The sequence below is a fragment of the Schistocerca nitens genome, chromosome 3 (assembly GCF_023898315.1).
Source record: "Schistocerca nitens isolate TAMUIC-IGC-003100 chromosome 3, iqSchNite1.1, whole genome shotgun sequence".
NCBI lineage: Eukaryota > Metazoa > Arthropoda > Insecta > Orthoptera > Acrididae > Schistocerca > Schistocerca nitens.
The window spans coordinates 596206005-596227859 of NC_064616.1; positions in this window are offsets into that span (position 1 = coordinate 596206005).

The window sequence follows — 21855 nt, forward strand, 5'->3', positions numbered from 1 at the left end:
CCTGCATCCATTCATGTCCACTGTGCATTCCGACGGACTTGGACAATTCCATCAGGACAATGCAACACTCCAGATGTCCAGAATTGCCACAGAATGGCTCAGAACGTTCTTCTGAGTTTAACCACTTCCGCTGGCCACAAAACGCCCGGATATGAACATTATTGAGCATATCCGGTATACCTTGCAACGTGCTGTTCAGAAGAGATCTCCACCCCTTCGTGCTCTTGAGGATTTATGGACAGTCCTGCAGGGTATATAGAGTCAGTTCCCTCCAGCACTACTTCAGACATTATTCGAGTCCATGCCACGTCGTGTTGCGGCACTTCTGGGGAAGGTGGGGCGGGGGGGGGGGGGCTAATGTGGTAAATAAAAACAAATACTCCTCGACCCGGAAACGAGCACTCGACCTGCTGCATGTTAACCCAAAACGCTATCTACTGCACCACCTGCACAGAAGTACTCCTATCTCCAACACAGGTAGGTACCATACATGTGATTACAGTGTTCCAGACTGCCAATCTTTTACATCTATTTACTGCCGGAAACATGCACAGGACGAAATTTAGTGAGAGACATTTTCGTATTGGTAGTATGTAGGGAATCGCGCTACAAACAACAGTGTGCTATTTTTGCTTTCTTCCTTGTTGTCGCTTTTACAAAAAAAAAAAAATGGTTCAAATGGCTCTGAGCACTGTGAGACTTAACTGCTGAGGTCATCAATCCCCAAGAACTTTCTTAAACCTAACTAACCTAAGGACATCACACACATCCATGCCACAGGCAGGATTCGAACCTGCGACCGTAGCTGTCGCGCGGTTCTAGGCTCTAGCGCCTAGAACCGCTCGGCCACTCTGGCCGGTTCAGTTTTACAGACAATGGGAAGTGTGTATAGGATGTGAAGCATCTGAAACTTTGTAATCCTACACATTCAAAGATTAAAATTATCGAAAATAATGTCACTGAAGCCTGTCGTCACAGATCAAGCAGCTTGACAGGTCTCTCTAATAGCACGTATACTAATTATCTCATCCGATACCCACTCATTTTAAGTGACTTTAGTTTCCGATCAAGGTTACGTCTGAAATAATAATAACCAAGGGTCAGTGTAAGAGGACAGAGAGGGGTGGTAGAAAATGGACAGAAATGGGGGTGAAGGCGATGGACAGAGAGAGCGAAGGAGGAGGTGATGCACAGAGATAGAGAGGGGGGAGGAGGACGTGGATAAAGAATGGGGGAGGGGGGGGATTGTCAAAGAGAGGGGAGGAAGAAGTTTAGGAGGTATATCGAATTCCCATACATTTTTAACAGGGTTCGCTAGCTCCCTTATAAAACATATCGCTGGACGACACTTTGACGAGTGACAATGACATTTCTCTGAAGAGTATCAAACTGGAACCTCATAGGTATGGGTCAAATAAATGCACCACACATAAAAATTTGTCAGTTTAAGGAGACACCACGCTAATACCGTTTAACGCCATCTGTAGCCTTCATAATGGCCTGAAATTTGCGAGAAATAGAGTCCACAACTTGAATCATGTATGCTATATTCAGCTGAAGCCACTCATTAGTGCCGGCCGAAGTGGCCGTGCGGTTAAAGGCGCTGCAGTCTGGAACCGCAAGACCGCTACGGTCGCGGGTTCGAATCCTGCCTCGGGCATGGATGTTTGTGATGTCCTTAGGTTAGTTCGGTTTAACTAGTTCTAAGTTCTAGGGGACTAATGACCTCAGCAGTTGAGTCCCATAGTGCTCAGAGCCATTTGAACCATTTGAACCACTCATTAGTGATACTGAACATAGAACATTTGAGCCACTCATTAGTGATTAGATCCTGTACAGATCGAAATGGTGGGGACTTTCTTTGCTACACTTCACCCACTAATTCAAATAGCCAGTCGATGTGCAGTAGGGTGCGTGTGTGTTCAGAAAAACAGGATCACATACGTGCAGCACTGTGATCAAGGCTGTTGTCATTTTGGAATATGGGAGTCTCCAAAGCACACTCGTCACGCCAAAAATGTTGAAATAAACAGCTTGGTTCATTTCCATTGTATCCTCAATGAGTGGGATGATCTCTTACTGGATCGTTGATGCACTCGACGCTTTGCATGGTTTGTAGACAGTGACATGTCGGACGACATTACAAGCCTCCAGGCCGTTGTTGTTCAGTTTGTGTTTCTGGCCCACTGAATACATACAGCGTTATTGCTGCTGTGAGCAATGCACTTTTGAAAACGTATCCGACCCCACATATCCATTACCTGCACTTACCTACGCAATTTTCACTTGGAAAATGGTTGAGATGGACCTCCTTTTCATTAACACGATCAATTATTGCTGGGTTTCAAATCGAATGTCATTGAAAAGGCGAGACATTCATCTTGGGTCCTTGTCGTTTAGGGCATTTTTACAATTGTTCTCACTTTGTGTTATACGGCTGCGAGTGCTATACCATTCCCTGTAGACATGCTGAACTGTCTCCATTGATACACTAACAAATCGGACAACTTAATTCACGGCGTGGTAATGGGCACGTCAAGAAATGATAGTTCCTTCCTCGCTTTCTGTCACGTCTCCACGTCCATCCACCATACTGCGCTGAGTCCGTACAGCCGACTGCCACATACACACCACTTCACTCTCACTGCTCACCAGCCAGGTGTTCGACGCCCGCCCACCGCCACGAGAAGACTGAGGCTGTAACACATCTCCTGCTGCGATTATGATCTTATAATCAAATAAATGAATTAATCATAAAAGTAACGTACATCTTCAAAAATGTAGTCAGTCTCTTCTTGGCCTCTCTCGAATAAAGTTTATTTTATGAAATATGTTAAGGCATTTTATTACGTGATCTACGAATGTATATCGTTCGTGGAAATAACCCCAATGTAAGTGTTTTATGAAAAATAACTAATATTCATTGACTGATGAATACTACCTTATACACCAAGAAAGAAGATTATTTAATTTGTGGCTATTATGTAATTTTAATTAGTTGTTTAGATGCTTATTATCGAAGCAGGAGCTGAGTAGCACAGTGGTATAGTGTACCACGCAGTATGCAGGACCGATGACGTGTTCCCGGACGAGGACGACGTAACACCGAGACGCTGTTCTCTTAAGGAGGGAGCAATGTCGCAGCAGAAGCTGAGTAGCACCGTGGTGTAGTGGTTATGATACTAAACTGTTGCATGGAGGGTCGTGAGTTCAAGAACTCACAGGGCTGTACAATCTTAATTTCTATATTCGGTTCGGGTACATTCTAGAAGTACCCAAAAATGTCAAGAATCACTGTACTGAAATGTTCTGTAGCTGTATATATACTGTATGTGTTCTGGCCGGATGCAGTTTGCTCCGCGCTCTTGTATGTGCAAGTGCTGAATAAACCTTCGTTAAGTGAAGTTAGTGTTCGTCATTCATCTAATTACACCTTCTTCTGCGTGAAGTAGTAGTTGTTTAATTTTGAGAAACGCTTACAGTTAGAAATACGTTCTTGGTTTTATACTACTTGGACGATATTTACAAAAGACTATTCTGATGTTTCAAGGATAGGAAAGAGCTACAGGGGTTGGACAAAAATATTGTAACACTCAGAGCAATGCACGCTTCGACATAAGCGCAGATGCTATCCAAGCCTGCAGCTTATTCTGTTGTATTTGAGCACGAATGGCACCTGTGCAACGTCTTCAGTACGTTGAAAATGTCAATCGTGGTCAGAACAGTGTTCCGAGTAGTTGTGAGTACATTATGTCGGAACTAAGTGAGTTCGGACGTGGGTAAATTCTTGGTGCTCGTATCGAGGGCACCTCGATAACCAAGGTAGCCGAAGAGTTTGGTGTTTCAAGAAGCACTGTATTGAAGATTTATACCGCTTGCAGAAAAAGCGGAAAAACGTCATTCGCTAAGTCACAATCCGGGCGAAAGTGTATGCTGAGTGATCCTGACGGACGCTCACCGAAGAGGATTGTGACGAAAAATAGGAGGACGATATCTGCAAAAGTCACTGCAGAACTGAATACCGCACGCACGAACCGTGCCAGCACCAAAACAACACAAAGGGCGCTCCAGAAGCAGGGAAATGTGGGGCGGGTTGGAATTGCAAAACCACTCATCAGTGGTGGCGAGACCCAAAAACGGAAAACGTAAAACCGGAGTCATAAACCTGGACTATGGAGGAGCAGTGGAAGAATGTCATTCGGTCTTAAAAAAAAAGAAAAAAATGTTCAAATGGCTCTGAGCACTATAGGACTTAACATCTGAGGTCATCAGACCCCAAAACGTAGAACTACTTAAACCTAACTAACCTAAGGACAGCACACGCATCAATGCCAGAGGCAGGATTCGAACCTGCGACTGTAGCAGCAGCGCGATTCCGGACTGACGCGCCTAGAACCGCTCGGCCACAACGGCCAGCTGATTCGGTCTGGCGAGGCTTGTTTCACATCGTTTCCAACTTATGTCCGAGTTTACGCCCCAAGGGTAAGACATGGTGGAGGTTCGGTAATGTTTTGGGAAGCCGTGACGTGGTATTCCATGGAGCCCATGGCTACTCTGCAAGCTCGCATTACTGCCAAGAACTGTATGACCATTTTGGCTGATGAGGCCCATTCCACTGAACAGTGTTTGTTTCCCAATGGTGATACTGTGTCCCAAGAAGCCAGCGCCCCTGTTCATACAGCTCTCATCGTCCAGAACTGGTTTTGTGAGCATGAGGGTGAATTGTCACATCTCTCCTGGCCACTACAGTCATGAGCTCTCAGTGTTATTAAGCCTTTGAGGTCTACTTTGGAGAGAAGGATGCCTCATCGTCATTCAACTCCACCATTGTTATCTGAAGTTCCAGTTGTTTTGTAGGAGGAATAGTATAAGATACTCTTGGAAACCATAAACGACATGTATTTATGAATTCCGAGATGACTAGAAGCTGTTTTGAAGCCCAATAGCCTCCGACACTGGATTAGGCGTGGTAAATGTGTTGTGTTTCAGGTGTTTCTATATTTTTGTCCACTCACTGTAAAAACTATATATTGATGAAAAATGCTCAGTATTATTACTTCGGAAATAATCGTAGGTAAACTAATGTTGAAAATTATTAATTTCAGGTGTAATTGCTGATGCAGACACCAACGATTCACCGATCTGATTGAATGTGTCTTTAAACAGCATCGCTGATTTCTCCAGAAATGGGGAAAATCAATAACTGAGTTATGGAACGAACCGGCCAATGTTAACGAAATTAATAAAATACTGTCCCACTATATCAAATATCAGATGAAGTTGTGGTGACGGGGCAGCACACGGTCGGAATATTATAAACTATGTTCCTTGTCAACAGTTCGCATTCAAGAGGGTCTCGCTTCGCTTCGGTACATGTTCAATTGTATCACTGAGTTACAGTGCCTGAAAATATCTTTTCTTGTCATTTACTTTGCCTAGTATGATTGTTACAAAAAACAGTGGCATTTAATCGAAGTAATCCTAATTTTCTTTCGGTATTTCAGGATTATCAGAAGTTTCGATAACTAGATGACGTAAGGTGGCACCTAATCTGGATAAACGAAGTTCCACTACAACGTAAATTAAACTCGCCTTTCTTTCATTCGCACTTCGTAGACATGTGTAATAAATGTGTGGGACTGGTTCCTTGCCTTATGTCAGTGCCCTTTGCAGCAGTTGAAACCCTGCACCCAATCCTCCCACACCCCCTCCCCCATCCCCCCACCATCAACAATGGGAGCTGCCTGGTCGCCTCCTTTTCCGAGCCCCCAGATGTCAGTAGACGCGCTGCGTAAATACGTCGTTAACAACACTTGTTATCGAGGAGTGGTTGGTCGTCTCTTATATAAATAGAACGCGGCAGATAACACCTCGCGTGACTTTATCACTAGAGACTTGACGACGTAATAACTCTGTTAGGAAAAGCCTGTCCAGAGGTTTGTAGAAGAAAAAGAACTGGGCTGCCCTGCGCGTTGTCCTTTTTCAAAAGTAATGTTTCTTTGTAGAAGTCACAAAGTACATCGCTGTCTCGCACGGCCTGCTTTAGATCGCTAACGTCTGTAGACTAATACTACATTGAATTCTAAGGTCATCTTCCTAATGGCCTGAGTTCTTTCAGGCGCGGATACGAAGTTCGGTTTTGGTTGAGTAGTGGAAAAGGGGGGGGGGGGGGAGGGAAGACTCATATTTTAATGCTGTATTCTCTTACTAGTCCGCCTAACACCAATATAATCCATTAACCTACTGTCAATCTCAGTTTTGATGTGCCACAGGTGACTAAGATATTAATAAAAACAAAATGTACAGTGTTGAGCCAAAACGTTATTACACCCTCCTTAATGGCGTGTATTCCATCTTTGGAACGCATTACAGCAGTAGACTTGCGAGTTCAAAAAATCCTTCATACGTTTCCGGTGGTATGTCGAACTAGATGACTGGTCACACAATTCCCGTAAATACGGAACAGTGGTTTGTGTGCACGGAGCTGGCGCCTGATAGTGTCCCATCGAAATAAGTGTCCAAGGAATAGAAAAGCAACTGAAATCACTCAACAGAGGAAAGTCCACTGGACCTGACGGGATACCAATTCGATTCTACACAGAGTACGCGAAAGAACTTGCCCCCCCCCCCCCCTCCTTCTAACAGACGTGTACCGAGAGTCTCTAGAACGGAAGGTTCCAAATGATTGGAAAAGAGCACAGGTAGTTCCAGTCTTCAAGAAGGGTCGTCGAGCAGATGCGCAAAACTATAGACCTATATCTCTGACGTCGATCTGTCGTAGAATTTTAGACCATGCTTTTTGCTCGCGTATCATGTCGTTTCTGGAAACCCAGAATCTACTCTGTAGGAATCAACATGGATTTCGGAAACAGCGGTCGTGTGAGACCCAACTCGCTTTATTTGTTCATGAGACCCAGAAAATATTACATACAGGCTCCCAGGTAGATGCCATTTTCCTTGACTTCCGGAAGGCGTTCGATACAGCTCCGCACTGTCGCCTGATAAACAAAGTAAGAGTCTACGGAATATCAGACCAGCTGTGTGGCTGGATCGAAGAGTTCTTAGCAAACAGAACACAGCATGTTGTTCTCAATGGAGAGACGTCTACAGACGTTAAAGTAACCGCTGGTGTGCCACAGGGGAGTGTTATGGGACCATTCCTTTTCACAATATATATAAATGACCTACTAGATAGTGTCGGAAGTTCCATGCGGCTTTTCGCGGATGATGCTGTAGTATACAGAGAAGTTGGAGCATTAGAAAATTGCAGCTAAATGCAGGAAGATCTGCAGCGGATAGGCACTTGGTGCAGGGAGTGGCAACTGACCCTTAACATAGACAAATGTAATGTATTGCGAATACATAGAAAGAAGGACCTTTATTGAATGATTATGTGATATCGGTACTAACACTGGTAGCAGTTACTTCTGTAAAATATCTGGGAGTGTGCGTGCGGAACGATTTGAAGTGGAATGATCATATAAAATTAATTGTTGGTAAGGCGGGTACCAGGTTGAGATTCATTGGGAGAGGAAATGTAGTCCATCAACAAAGGAGGTGGCTTACAAAACACTCGTTCGACCTATACTTGAGTATTGCTCATCAGTGTGAGATCCATACCAGATCTGGTTGACGGAGGAGATAGAGAAGATCCAAAGAAGGGCGGCGCGTTTCGTCACAGGGTTATTTGGTAAGCGTGATAGCGTCACGGAGATGTTTAGCAAACTCAAGTGGCAGACCCTGCAAGAGAGGCGCTCTGCATCGCGGTGTAGCTTACTGTCCAGGTTTCGAGAGGGTGCGTTTCTGGATGAGGTATCGAATATATTGCTTCCCCCTACTTATACCTCCCGAGGAGATCACGAATGTAAAATTAGAGAGATTCGAGCGCGCACGGAGGCTTTCCGGCAGTCGTTCTTCCCGCGAACCATACGCGACTGGAACAGGAAAGGGAGGTAATGACAGTGGCGCGTAAAGTGTCCTCCGTCACACACCGTTGGGTGGCTTGCGGAGTATAAATGTAGCTGTAGATGAATTTAGTGGCCAACACACCCAAAAGTGTTCAGTGTCATGCTTCTCATACCATGGACAGTTATTCTGCTGGAAAATGCTACCGCAGTAGGAGAAAACATATAGCACGAAGGGACGGAAGTACTCCACAATAATGTCTATGTAGTCCACAGCTGTCTTGATACGTTTGGTTACTATTACAGGTCACTTAGCAGCCAAGATGAAGGTGTCCCACAGCATATGCTGGATCACTGGCCTGTTTCCATATCACATGAATGTTTCGAGCAATTGAAAATGGTTCAAATGGCTCTGAGCACTATGGGACTTAACTTCTGAGGTCATCAGTCCCCTAGAACTTAGAACTACGTAAACCTAACTAACCTAAGTACATCACACACACCCATGCCCGAGGCAGGATTCGAACCTGCGACCGTAGCGGTAGCGCGGTTCCAGACTGTAGCGCTTAGAACCGCACGGCCACCCCGGCCGGCTTTCGAGCAATTGTTCACCTGGATGACGGCCTACTTGGACACACTTATCGACCTGGTGTAACAAGAAACGTTATTTATCCTCGCAGGTAATGCATTCTCCACTGATCCACGATCCGTTTTCGATTATTCCGTATCCACTCCAATCGTAGTTGATGCTGTCGTTAGGTCAGCTTTGGAACGAGGAAAGGTCGTGTGCTGCGGAGTCCCATCTTCCACAATGTGCGCTGAATGCTGTGCCGTGAAACACTTGTACCTGCACCAGCATTGTGCCCTTGAGAGGTGGCATGCCATTGTCATTAAGATTAACATTCATATTTTAGGTCATGATCTCAGCGTTCCTCAGTACTACATTTGGTATGTCTCGTTCATGACGTTTTTACATGAAGAAATTGTGGGCAGAATATTCTTATAACTGCATGTGTAGCCTGCAGAGAACTTGTACCTGAGGGGCCATAGTGGAGGGGACGGAGAACAGGGGGAGAGATGAATTGGGGGGCCATAAATGCTGATGGAAGCGACCTGGCTATGTGAGTGATTCTGGGAAGTAGCCCTCAGTGGATTTTACCTGCAGGGGGACTTCTGGCTGAAGCACTCTCCTCCCGCTTAGTGTCGGCCCGAAGAGTGCAAGTTCGCAAAATGTTTTATCTGGGCCAGTCGGCAGTCCATAGCGAAGATGGCCAGTTGGCGGAAAGTGGATGGAGGAAGCCATTTAAGAGAGACTGCTGTGAACTGATCTTTTGTGCAAATGCTGGGAAGATCATGAAACTTCGTGCATTGTCATGACAGAAGCTGGTACTGTACGGACAGAGTGGCTGGAGTAGAGTTTAATGGAGACAAAACTGTAGCTCCTCCCTCCCCCTGACGCCAGGAAGTCGACAGGTTGTGTTGTTGTTGTTGTGGTCTTCAGTCCTGAGACTGGTTTGATGCAGCTCTCATTTGCTACTCTATCATGTGCAAGATTCTTCATCTCCCAGTACCTACTGCAACCTACATCCTTCTGAATCTCCTTAGTGTATTCATCTCTTGGTCTCCCTCTACGATTTTTACCCTCCACGCTGCCCTCCAATGCTAAATTTGTGATCCCTTGATGCCTCAAAACATGTCCTACCAACCGATCCCTTCTTCTAGTCAAGTTGTGCCACAAACTTCTCTTCTCCCCAATCCTATTCAGTACCTCCTCATTAGTTACGTCATCTACCCACCTTATTTTCAGCATTCTTCTGTAGCACCATATTTCGAAAGCTTCTATTCTCTTCTTGTCCAAACTAGTTATCGTCCATGTTTCACTTCCATACATGGCTACACTCCATACAAATACTTTCAGAAACGACTTCCTGACACTTAAATCTATACTCGATGTTAACAAATTTCTCTTCTTCAGAAACGATTTCCTTGCCATTGCCAGTCTACATTTTATATCCTCTCTACTTCGACCATCATCAGTTATTTTACTCCCTAAATAGCAAAACTCCTTTACTACTCTAAGTGTCTCATTTCCTAATCTAATTCCCTCAGCATCACCAGATTTAATTTGACTACATTCCATTATCCTCGTTTTGCTTTTGTTGATGTTCATCTTATATCCTCCTTTCAAGACACTGTCCATTCCGTTAAACTGCTCTTCCAAGTCCATTGCTGTCTCTGATAGAATTACAATGTCATCGGCAAACCTCAAAGTTTTTACTTCTTCTCCATGAATTTTAATACCTACTCCGAATTTTTCTTTTGTTTCCTTTACTGCTTGCTCAATATACAGATTGAATAACATCGGGGAGAGGCTACAACCCTGTCTCACTCCTTTCCCAACCACTGCTTCCCTCTCATGTCCCTCGACTCTTATAACTGCCATCTGGTTTCTGTACAAATTGTAAATAGCCTTCCGCTCCCTGTATTTTACCCCTGCTACCTTCAGAATTTGAAAGAGAGTATTCCAGTTAACATTGTCAAAAGCTTTCTCTAAGTCTACAAATGCTAGAAACGTAGGTTTGCTTTTTCTTAATGTAGCTTCTAAGATAAGTCGTAAGGTTAGTATTGCCTCACGTGTTCCAACATTTCTACGGAATCCAAACTGATCTTCCCCGAGGTCCGCTTCTACCAGTTTTTCCATTCGTCTGTAAAGAATTCGCGTTAGTATTTTGCAACTGTGACTTATTAATCTGATAGTTCGGTAATTTTCACATCTGTCAACACCTGCTTTCTTTGGGATTGGAATTATTATATTCTTCTTGAAGTCTGAGGGTATTTCGCCTGTCTCATACATCTTGCTCACCAGATGGTAGAGTTTTGTCACGACTGGCTGTCCCAGGGCCGTCAGTAGTTCTAATGGAATTTTGTCTACTCCCGGGGCCTTGTTTCGACTCAGGTCTTTCAGTGCTCTGTCAAACTCTTCACGCAGTATCTTATCTCCCATTTCGTCTTCATCTACATCCTCTTCCATTTCCATAATATTGTCCTCAAGTACATCGCCCTTGTATAAACCCTCTATATACTCCTTCCACCTTTCTGCCTTCCCTTCTTTGCTTAGAACTGGGTTTCCATCTGAGCTCTTGATATTCATACAAGTGGTTCTCTTCTCTCCAAAGGTCTCTTTAATTTTCCTGTAGGCAGTATCTATCTTGCCCCTAGTGAGACAGGCCTCTACATCCTTACATTTGTCCTCTAGCCATCCCTGCTTAGCCATTTTGCACTTCCTGTCGATCTCATTTTTGAGACGTTTGTATTCCTTTTTGCCTGCTTCATTTACTGCATTTTTATATTTTCTCCTTTCATCAATTAAATTCAATATTTCTTCTGTTACCCAAGGATTTCTATTAGCCCTCGTCTTTTTACCTACTTGATCGTCTGCTGCCTTCACTACTTCATCCCTCAGAGCTACCCATTCTTCTTCTACTGTATTTCTTTCCCCCATTCCTGTCAATTGTTCCCTTATGCTCTCCCTGAAACTCTCTACAACTTCTGGTTCTTTCAGTTTATCCAGGTCCCATATCCTTAAATTCTCACCTTTTTGCAGTTTCTTCAGTTTCAATCTGCAGTTCATAACCAATAGATTGTGGTCAGAATCCACATCTGCCCTTGGAAATGTCTTACAATTTAAAACCTGGTTCCTAAATCTCTGTCTTACCATTATATAATCTATCTGATACCTTTTAGTATCTCGAGTGTTCTTCCAGGTATACAACCTTCTTTTATGATTCTTGAACCAAGTGTTAGCTATGATTATGTTGTGCTCTGTGCAAAATTCTACAAGGCGGCTTCCTCTTTCATTTCTTCCCCCCAATCCATATTCACCTACTATGTTTCCTTCTCTCCCTTTTCCTACTGACGAATTCCAGTCACCCATGACTATTAAATTTTCGTCTCCCTTCACTACCTGAATAATTTCTTTTATCGCGTCATACATTTCATCAATTTCTTCATCATCTACAGAACTAGTTGGCATATAAACTTGTACTACTGTAGTAGGCATGGGCTTTGTGTCTATCTTGGCCACAATAATGCGTTCACTATGCTGTTTGTAGTAGCTAACCCGCACTCCTATTTTTTTATTCATTATTAAACCTACTCCTGCATTACCCCTATTTGATTTTGTATTTATAACCCTGTAATCACCTGACCAAAAGTCTTGTTCCTCCTGCCACCGAACTTCACTAATTCCCACTATATCTAACTTTAACCTATCCATTTCCCTTTTTAGATTTTCTAATCTACCTGCCCGATTAAGGGATCTGACATTCCACGCTCCGATCCGTAGAACGCCAGTTTTCTTTCTCCTGATAACGACGTCCTCTTGAGTAGTCCCCGCCCGGAGATCCGAATGGGGGACTATTTTACCTCCGGAATATTTTACCCAAGAGGACGCCATCATAATTTATCCATACAGTAAAGCTGCATGTCCTCGGGAAAAATTACGGCTGTAGTTTCCCCTTGCTTTCAGCCGTTCGCAGTACCAGCACAGCAAGGCCGTTTTGGTTAATGTTACAAGGCCAGCTCAGTCAATCATCCAGACTGCTGCCCCTGCAACTACTGAAAAGGCTGCTGCCCTTCTTCAGGAACCACATGTTTGTCTGGCCTCTCAACAGATACCCCTCCGTTGTGGTTGCACCTACGGTACGGCCATCTGTATCGCTGAGGCACGCAAGCCTCCCCACCAACGGCAAGGTCCATGGTTCATGGGGGGGTGGTTGTGTTAGTGAGCGGAAAAAAAACATATATTTTATGGGCACAACTGTCTGGCAAACTTAATAGCCTTCTTTCAGAAACTGGGAATGGTCGGCCTAGAAAGATTAGATCTCTCCATAAATGAGGGACTGTGGTCCCGTCTAGGTAGATGTTTTTTGCCAAACATGACCACGCTTACCTTGAGAACGACGCCTCACTAGGCTAAAATCCTCTTTTTCCAGACAAGAACGTTTTGGAATCGCTGATGGTCTCCTTCCAGGATAAGCAAAATGGAGGCTTTGCTCCCCTAGTGTGGGAACCCCAGTGTTGTGTCTGGATTGGCCAGGCCAACAGAACAGTGAAGAGGGGAGATTCAATGAGTAGAGGATAGTTCAGTTTGGTTGTCCAGTGAGGGAACGGTTTCGTTTGTGCTAATTCGGCTACTGTACCGAGGCTTCGTGCAAAGTGGTTGTGATTCTTTGCATCTTCGTCTTCTAGGCCTCTCCTGGTGGAGAACTTCAGGTCTCCCCCTAGAGGCGAAACTTGTGGTCTGTATCTTGTGGTGGACTAAGAGCCAGTCGCAGTTTCCAACTGTACCAACAGTGGTACTGCATATCACCTCGGACATATCGTGTGTCACGAGGGTGAACTTACTCGTCCTGAGTCGGCTGCCTGACGTTTTACAGTTCCAGCACACACCGTCGTGTGACTCAATCAAATTGGTCTGGTCAGACCAGCGAATGGGTGCACATCACACTGAAATCTGCCGGTATTTCAGGGGTCTGATAGGGAATTTTCCTGCGTTCTGACAATCAGAAAGCCAGACCAAATAGTTTGCAAATTTTCGTGGACGCATCAGAATCTCACAGCTGCCGCAGCCCACCAGTCCTCGCCCACAGCGAGCCGTTTGCTGCTGCCGCCTGAATCAAGGTGAAAGGGTAAAATATTGCTGCACTGGCGTAGGTTTGTTAAACGATATTCACAACTCCCTGTTCTCAGGTGAACCATAGTTTGTGGTATACTTGGTTGCAGTCGATTCCATTTGAACAAAGTTGGGCCTCATGGTGGATTCAATCCGAAAACAGAGGAAGTAGGTTACAGTACGCTTCTTCGCCCACTGATTGAATACTGCTCAGCAGTGTGGGATCCGTACCAGATAGGGTTGATAGAAGAGATAGAGAAGATCCAACGGAGAGCAGCGCGCTTCGTTACAGGATCATTTAGTAATCGCGAAAGCGTTACGGAGATGATAGATAAACTCCAGTGGAAGACTCTGCAGGAGAGACGCTCAGTAGCTCGGTACGGGCTTTTGTTAAAGTTTCGAGAACATACCTTCACCGAAGAGTCAAGCAGTATATTGCTCCCTCCTACGTATATCTCGCGAAGAGACCATGAGGATAAAATCAGAGAGATTAGAGCCCACACAGAAGCATACCGACAATCCTTCTTTCCACGAACAATACGAGACTGGAATAGAATGGAGAACCGATAGAGGTACTCAAGGTACCCTCCGCCACACACCGTCAGGTGGCTTGCGGAGTATGGATGTAGATGTAGATGTAAACAAATTCATACTGCATTGTAAGTGGGATTAATTCAGGGGAGAATTTGTATAGCTTCCACCCCAATGTATTCCTTGTCAATCAAACGCCACTCCTTTTCTGAATTGTATTTCTCAGTTTTGTATAAGGTTAATTAGCTAGTTTTAGCTACAAAAGAATTAATAAAACTTGTCATTATTTTGTAAACTTAAATACGCCACTGTTCTCATTCATACTCCCTCTACTATTCACTGTTTTTATTTTACTGTGGTGGCACATGGGCACATCAGCAGTTTAAGATTCAGTGTTGGCTAAATGGTTCAAATGGCTCTGAGCACTATGGGACTCAACTGCTGAGGTCATTAGTCCCCTAGAACTTAGAACTAGTTAAACCTAACTAACCTAAGGACATCACAAACATCCATGCCCGAGGCAGGATTCGAACCTGCGACCGTAGCGGTCTTGCGGTTCCAGACTGCAGCGCCTTTAACCGCACGGCCACTTCGGCCGGCTCCAGTGTTATTAAATTAGTTAATCTGATGGTTAATTTGAGTTCTGAAAGTGACCACAGGTATAGGCAACAACTCACTATTTCATATATAAAAATTAAGGGTGTTGCTCACGATTTGAAGGTTATTCAGAAGATAATACTTTTCTTTGCGTAAAAATAATAACATTTAGCGTCACTCAGATCATCTATTTATGCCTAAAGGGATTGACGTCGTCAGATATACCTCAGATTTTCATCTGTAATGCTTTATAGCGCGGGCAAGCCGCCGACCTCGACTTTCTGTGATGAAGCATTCACATCCAACATGTTGCCGCTTGCTGGTGGACTCACCGTCCATCAGCAGCTTTCCATAGATGTTCACGACAGTAGTACCTAGCAGCCGACCTGCTTCGCTCTTACGAAGTGCTCGTTCCCGATTCATAACAATGTCTCCTTTGCCATAGTTTCTTATATCAGACATTTTCCATTCGTCTCTGATCCACTTCCATACTTTCGTTACCGCGTCACATGGTCGCAACGCATCAGGTGGCATTCAGTCCCGTGGTGGCAGTGATGATTGTATTTTGACTCATTAGTGCATAATATATTTTAATACAGTAATAATAAAACGGGCAGAATAAAGATATCTGAGACATGGGTTATTACAAAAATAATGGGTTCAGTTCAAATGACAGATGGTGGGGAAATGAGAAGTAATGAGTAGGTCTGTCAGACTACACATAAAATATCCGAAGTAATGGCAAAGTGAAGGTTGCTTGAAATGTTTATTAACGATTCTGTCAAAAGTTGCCGTAATTGTATTAGGAGACAAGTTTCAAACTTTGCAGGTTCATTTTTAAGTCTGGCCTAGTGAGGCTACAAAAAACAGTACATACACTCCTGGAAATTGAAATAAGAACACCGTGAATTCATTGTCCCAGGAAGAGGAAACTTTATTGACACATTCCTGGGGTCAGATACATCACATGATCACACTGACAGAACCACAGGCACATAGACACAGGCAACAGAGCATGCACAATGTCGGCACTAGTACAGTGTATATCCACCTTTCGCAGCAATGCAGGCTGCTATTCTCCCATGGAGACGATCGTAGAGATGCTGGATGTAGTCCTGTGGAACGGCTTGCCATGCCATTTCCACCTGGCGCCTCAGTTGGACCAGCGTTCGTGCTGGACGTGCAGACCGCGTGAGACGACGCTTCATCCAGTCCCAAACATGCTCAATGGGGGACAGATCCGGAGATCTTGCTGGCCAGGGTAGTTGACTTACACCTTCTAGAGCACGTTGGGTGGCACGGGATACATGCGGACGTGCATTGTCCTGTTGGAACAGCAAGTTCCCTTGCCGGTCTAGGAATGGTAGAACGATGGGTTCGATGACGGTTTGGATGTACCGTGCACTATTCAGTGTCCCCTCGACGATCACCAGTGGTGTACGGCCAGTGTAGGAGATCGCTCCCCACACCATGATGCCGGGTGTTGGCCCTGTGTGCCTCGGTCGTATGCAGTCCTGATTGTGGCGCTCACCTGCACGGCGCCAAACACGCATACGACCATCATTGGCACCAAGGCAGAAGCGACTCTCATCGCTGAAGACGACACGTCTCCATTCGTCCCTTCATTCACGCCTGTCGCGACACCACTGGAGGCGGGCTGCACGATGTTGGGGCGTGAGCAGAAGACGGCCTAACGGTGTGCGGGACCGTAGCCCAGCTTCATGGAGACGGTTGCGAATGGTCCTCGCCGATACCCCAGGAGCAACAGTGTCCCTAATTTGCTGGGAAGTGGCGGTGCGGTCCCCTACGGCACTGCGTAATATCCTACGGTCTTGGCGTGCATCCGTGCGTCGCTGCGGTCCGGTCCCAGGTCGACGGGTACGTGCACCTTCCGCCGACCACTGGCGACAACATCGATGTACTGTGGAGACCTCACGCCCCACGTGTTGAGCAATTCGGCGGTACGTCCACCCGGCCTCCCGCATGCCCACTATACGCCCTCGCTCAAAGTCCGTCAACTGCACATACGGTTCACGTCCACGCTGTCGCGGCATGCTACCAGTGTTAAAGACTGCGATGGAGCTCCGTATGCCACGGCAAACTGGCTGACACTGACGGCGGCGGTGCACAAATGCTGCGCAGCTAGCGCCATTCGACGGCCAACACCGCGGGTCCTGGTGTGTCCGCTGTGCCGTGCGTGTGATCATTGCTTGTACAGCCCTCTCGCAGTGTCCGGAGCAAGTATGGTGGGTCTGACACACCGGTGTCAATGTGTTCTTTTTTCCATTTCCAGGAGTGTATTAATCAGTTAACAGTGAACACCAAAGTGAAATTACAGTAAACAGTTCAAAACTAACAGAAATTAATTGTTAGAATACAAACATACCTGCACTGATAGTGCCTGATATTAATAATAAACGTCAAAGTGACAAATGTTTGCAGAATGTATGTCACAATCCGAACGTGGCTCTTACAAAGACAAAATCAAACTGTAAGTGAACATAGCCAACAGCATCGGGAAATTTTCGATGGCGCTAGCGTCGCGCCTCTCGTACAAGAGCAAGTCTGCAGCTAATGGTCGTGTCACGTTTCAAAAGTGGAGGCGTATAAGTACCTCTATTAAACCTAACATCAGTAAAGTGAATAACAATACCAAATGTACAAATATTACTCAAATACTAGTGTCGCGTGTACTCGTTACATATTTGAACACAAGACAATGAGAACCCCAAAGTAAAACTCTGAGTTGACGAAGTTACTAAATGAAGTGGATTTGTTTAATAATCTCGCATCTTATTCTGTAAGCTGATTTGCAACCTGACGACGATGATCACAGTTACAGTTTGAATTTCAAAAATCTGACTCCCAAAGGTCTGAGGAAGCACTGACGAATATGAGACAGTGAGTCCTACCCTGAATACGAGCTACAATACTTTAGCTTGTCCTAATATGCCAGAGCTGTAAGTGATGCTTAGTACTACTTTAGTATAATGTGAGGGGAACGGAGACACCGCAGTTCCCTGGTCTGAAGTCCAGCACTACAATCTGACAGCTGAGGGCCCCAGACGACTAGCCACTCGAGAGCACAGCCGCAGCTCTTGCCACCATCTCCTGACCGCGACTTGTCCACCCAAGTCTCCAAGAAGCAGCTTGCTCCTTTCCCGCCAAAACACATCCACTACTTCTCTCAGAAGTTACTACAGCCCGCCAATGGCGTAATTGTTTCATTGACAAAATATTGTGCCAAGAAATGGCGAAATATCAATTCAATAAATTTAATTTCTTTCCCTCTTTTCTGAAGAAATTCCCAGTAAGTGTTACGTCCTCCTGACGTCATTTCTGACACACCAATCAGTGCTCATTCAGCCACCAGCTAGCCTTCCATTACAGGTCTTGCGAAAATGTCAAACAACTGTCTCTGAAGCTAGTTATCGCCTTTTCTGCAACTTCTGGAAGTTTAGTAGGTCATAGCTGACCTTTCATGGTTTAAAGAAAGCCAGGAGAGGCTTATCTTCTCAAGTATTTCTTTTAACAAACTCCTAGAACCTACTACCCGCCGACAGAGTTGCATCTTCTGGAATGAAGACTTTTTATTTCAGCTATCTAACATACCAACCTATAAACCAGACATGGCTCTCCAACTGCTCACCAGTCTTCAAAGCGACTTTCATCCTCTCTCGCTCCCCGACATGGCGAGGACGCTAAACAAAAATGGTTGAAATGGCTCTAAGCATTATGGGACCTAACATATCAGGTCATCAGTCCCCGAGCTTAGAACTACTTAAACCTAACTAACCTAAGGACATCACACACATCCATGCCCGAGGCAGGATTCGAACCTGCGACCGTAGCAGCAGTGCGGTGCCGGACTGAAGCGCCTACAACCGCTCGGTCAAAGCGGCCGACGTTCTGTAAATGGTATTACCCGAGGGGGGTATTGTAACGGAACATATTAAAGACTTTACTTTAATGAAGTATGCGATACCCCCCAAATTCATCCAGTTTAACGAGTATTTATGATTATAGAAAAGTTATTGTGTATGTTAACAATGATTGCACAACATGTCTCCATAAACAATCAACCCATTAAATTATACTGAATAACTGACCCACACAAAAGTTAATATCACTTGATCACTGATACAGCAAATGTCATCATGTAAAAACACTAAGTTTATCTTAAATAATGAACGGCATGAGACTCATCGAGTTATGTCAGCAAAACAACCTAAAAATCGTGACAACATCACTTCGAAAAGACCCCAAGAAACAAAAAACATGGAGATCACCAAACCTTCAGCTTGGTGAATTTCAAATAGACCATGTTGCGATCTCCTATGACTTCCAGAAAGAAATACACGACGTTCAAGTCCGCAGAGGGGCAAATATAGATTCTGACCACTACCTTACCAGAGTTAAAATTAAATTCACTCCAAAAAGGAAACGCCAAAGGAAATCACCACTAATTCCCAAATTTGACTTGAAAAATATCAAGGAATCAGAAATTACAGAAGCATGGGATAAACAACCAACAAACAACTGGAAAGATTTCCGAACGAAAATTATACAGAAAGCAAGAGATTTGATTCCGTTAAAGAAAATATCCAAGCATCCATGGTGGAATTCGAATTGTGATAACGCATTAGAAGAGAGACAACAAGCCTTTTTAAATTACAATTGTGACAAATCAGAAACCACACAACAAACATTTTTCAAAGTGAGAAAACAAACAGCTAAAATACTTAGACAAACTAAAAGAAAATACCTTAATGAACAGCTAAACACAATTGAAGAAAACTTTAAGAACCACAACACTCAAGATTTTTATAAAATATTCGCAAATCAAATCAAAGGATACACTCCACAAAATCTCTGCTTCCGGAAACAGAATGGAAAATTGGCACTAACTAACAAAGAAAATTGCCAAGAACTAGCTAAATATTTCTCACAACTCCTAAATTGCCCACAACCAAGTACAAGATTCCCCAGATTACAACCAGAACACACGAATGAGACTTCACTACCACCATCTCAAGAAGAAATTTATAGTCACATTAGAAAACTCAAAAATAATAAATCATCGGGAGAAGATGGAATTGTAGCTGAACTACTGAAAAACCTTGGTCCAAATTCGTTAAAAGAGATCACTAGCATCATCCAAGAAATTTGGCAGACAGAAAATATCCCAGAGGAGTGGAAGTGTGCACTAATTCACCCATTGCACAAAAAGGGAGAGAGATCAGACGTAAACAACTACAGAGGCATTTCACTTTTACCAGTTACCTACAAAATTCTATCTGCATGTCTCCTAAAGAGGGCACAAGAACAACTAGAACATACAATTTCAGATTACCAAGCAGGCTTTCGTCCTAATAGATCATGCCCGGAACAGATATTCAACCTTAAAACTATTTTAAAGATTAAAGCAATCAGGTCAAAACCAATAATCTGCACATTCGTTGATTTCAAAAAGGCATACGATTCCATAGACAGACAGTCTCTATGTCACATTCTCGAAGAACGAGGCCTAGACACTAAAACCCGAAAACTAATTGAACAAACACTAACAGAAACCAAATCAAAAATTAAATTCAGAGGGGAAATTTCGGAACCATTCTCAATTAAAACAGGAGTAAGACAAGGAGATGGGATCTCACCACTATTATTCAATATAGTTTTGGACAAAGTTATGAAAGAGTGGGAAGTAACACTAAGGAAACAAAGCTTGTGGAAGCCAATTGAACTAGGAAGAGGTAAAGGAAAATTGAACATCCCTTATTTAGCGTTTGCAGATGACTTGGCAATTATAACTGACAGTGAAGAAACAGCAGTAAAACAAATTGAGACACTTAAAGAATGTGCTGAGAAGGTTGGCCTGCAAATCTCCTTTGAGAAGACAGAATTCATCTGCTCAAAATTAGATATTTCGAAACTAAAAACAAAGTATGGTGAAATAACTAGAGTCAAGCACTTTAAGTATCTCGGTGAAGTTATTGAACCAACAGGACTTGAGAAAATAGCACAAAAAAACCGATTACAGAAAATCAAGAAAGCATTCGGACTTATTCAATATATATATAACAAGAAATGTCTATCAAAAGGCACTAAAATCAGACACTACAACACAGTCATCAAACCAACAGTCACATATGCAAGTGAAACACTCTCCCTGAATAGAAAATTAGATTTACACGAAATTAAGAAAGTAGAGAGAAAAATTATTAGAAAAATCCTAGGACCACGATACACACAAGATGGATACAGGCTGCAGACTACCGAGACAACCGAAAAAATATCAAACATCGAGGCAGATATCAGGAAGAGGCGGATGAAGTTTTATGGACATATAGACAGATTACCTGGAAACAGGTTAACTAAACGTCTATTGGACTATATGACATCACTTAAGGCAACAATACCCTGGGTAACTGAAGTTAAGAAGGATTTGAAAAAGGCAAAAATTGACATAACAAACACATCAGACCGGGATACATTCAGAAGAAAAATCGACAAGTGGAAGTTTACTCCAGAGACGGAATCTAAACCTTTCCGACCAAAGTGGACCGAAGAAAGGAAGAAGGCCTTTGGGGAGGCAATGAAGAAATACTGGGAAAATAAGAAGAACATTAAGAAATGTTAATCACCTGCTTATCGTTCTCCCATGGGGACATTCGCTAATAATAATAATAATAATTAATATGAAGTACGAAAAATTGTGGCCAACTTAGGTATTTTGGATCTCCTTAAATAAAAATCACCCAGTGAAACCTATTTGTTCACTAGGAGCGTTTTCACTCAGTATTCATGTAATCAATCCTATTTTAGACGAAAACCAATGTAATTCTTAATAATTCATGTTACTTACTTATTTATGCAAATTAGAGAAGTCAATTGACAAACTTCTAAAAAACGGCCTTTTTGTAACAGAGAATTATTCTGTCAAGTCAACAAATCTGTCTATCATTTTCATAACATGTTAAATTATGTCACTCAATGCAAATTAATAACTTACCTGCACAAATTATGATGTACATGTAACTTATAAACTATATCTCTTTTTAGTAGTTCTTTGACAATGCTATAAATACAAGCAGCAAGAAGGGTCGAGGAGGCAGTCGGAACGTCACTTTGGTGAAGTGTGTTTGTGTG